This window comes from Bos indicus x Bos taurus, chromosome 6, assembly GCF_003369695.1.
Source record: "Bos indicus x Bos taurus breed Angus x Brahman F1 hybrid chromosome 6, Bos_hybrid_MaternalHap_v2.0, whole genome shotgun sequence".
Classification (NCBI taxonomy): Eukaryota; Metazoa; Chordata; class Mammalia; order Artiodactyla; family Bovidae; genus Bos; species Bos indicus x Bos taurus.
The window spans coordinates 70,669,349-70,671,103 of NC_040081.1; the positions used below are offsets into that span (position 1 = coordinate 70,669,349).

The 1,755-nt window shown below is 40.7% G+C and overlaps 1 non-coding gene across 1 annotated transcript; it reads right to left on the bottom strand.

Moving 5' to 3' along the window:
* Positions 1-692: 692 nt before the first annotated feature.
* Positions 693-799, bottom strand: LOC113894843. Its single transcript, XR_003511681.1, has one exon. It is a non-coding gene; the product is annotated as a U6 spliceosomal RNA (small nuclear RNA).
* Positions 800-1,755: the final 956 nt, after the last annotated feature.

Sequence of the window (1,755 nt, forward strand, 5' to 3'; positions counted from 1 at the left end):
GAAAAACAGGTTATTTGCCAAAAAAAAAAAAAACTGTAGCTATAAAATATGAAGATACTCATAGAAATAATTACCAGTGTTTTCACTGATTGCTTTGTTCTTACAACACCTTAAAAAGTTCCCAGACAATGTAAAGTTAACTATGACTTTTTTTTTTTGAGCCCCAAATGAGTTTCTGAATGTCAGGCTAAATCAGGCTGACAAAGCAAGGGGGTGGAGAAGAGCATATTGTTATGGGCTCTATAACATATTTTTTAAATTTTATTTATTTTAATTGGAGGCTAATTACAATATTGTAGTGGTTTTTGCCATACATTCACATGAGTCAGCCATGGGTGTACATGTGTTCCCCATCCTGAAACCCCCTCCCACCTCCCTCCCCATCCCATCCCTCAAGGTCATCCCAGTGCACCAGCCCTGAGCACCTGGTCTCATGTATCAAACCTGGACTGGTGATCTATTTCATATATGATAATATACATGTTTCAATGCTATTCTCTCAAATCATCCCACCCTTGCCTTCTCCCACAGAGTCCAAAAGTCTGTTCTATACATTTGTGTCTCTTTTGCTGTCTCGCATATAGGGTCATCATTACCATCTTTCTAAATTCCATATATATGCATTAATATACTGTATTGGTGTTTTTCTTTCTGCCTTACTTCACTCTGTATAATAGGCTCCAGTTTCATCCAAAAATATGGAACACTTCATGAATTTGCGTGTCATCCTTGTGCAGGGGCCATACTAATCTTCTCTGTATCATTCCAATTTTAGTATATGTGCTGCCGAAGCGAGCACTCTACAACATATTTTTGTAATACATCTTATTTTGGGTTGATCTTGATACCAACTGGAGTCTGAGGAATGGCAAATTTCTCCACAAGCCTAGTGGAAGATGTTTCTAATGGGTCCTAAACTATTTACTGTGAGTTTCAGCATTTGAATCAGCTTCTGGGATTAAAACCTAAACCCACTATTTCTTCCTAACTGTACAGTTTTGTACAAATCAGTGAACCTGCCAAAACTTCTATTTCCTCATCTGTGAACTGGTGATAATATCAGTACCTGGCTCATGGGCTTGTTATGAAAACTATATTTTTATAAACTGCTTTGTACCCAGCCTAGCACAGACTAAGTTCCTAATAATTTATTGATTAATATTGTTTCTGTTATTTCTATGAAATCAATGGAGGTTATGAGGAGGTGCCATTGGTACTTGAGGGGAGGGCCATTTAGTAGCTACTTGCCCAGAAATGAGACTTTGAATCTCCTTCTGACGGATGCAGCTTTATTTTATTTCTTTAGCAGAAGGGAACTTTTTTTTTTTTAACATTTATTTTTATATATTTATTTGACTGTGCCAGGTCTTAGTTGAAATACATGAACCCTTAGTTGCAGCACACAGGATCTAGTTCCCTAACCAGGATGGATTCTGGGCCCCCTGAATTGGGAGCATGGAATCTAGCCATTGGACCACCAAGAAGTGCCCAGATTCAGCTTTAATGGCCTTGCCAGGCATCCACAGCTGGCCATTCTGGAGGGCACTCGACCTTCACCAAGGTCACCGGGCAACCTAATGCCACAGTGCCAAAGCCTGTGTTAGCAGGAGACACTGAGCGAGCTGGCTGCCACATGGAACAGTGATGGGACTTAAAAGCCTCTCTCAGAGATGACTCTCACCCTGCCAATAGAAGGGAGACAAATTGGTCCTTGGTGGCTGTGGCTCCCCCAGGTCCTTCCTCCTCAGGGGCTTC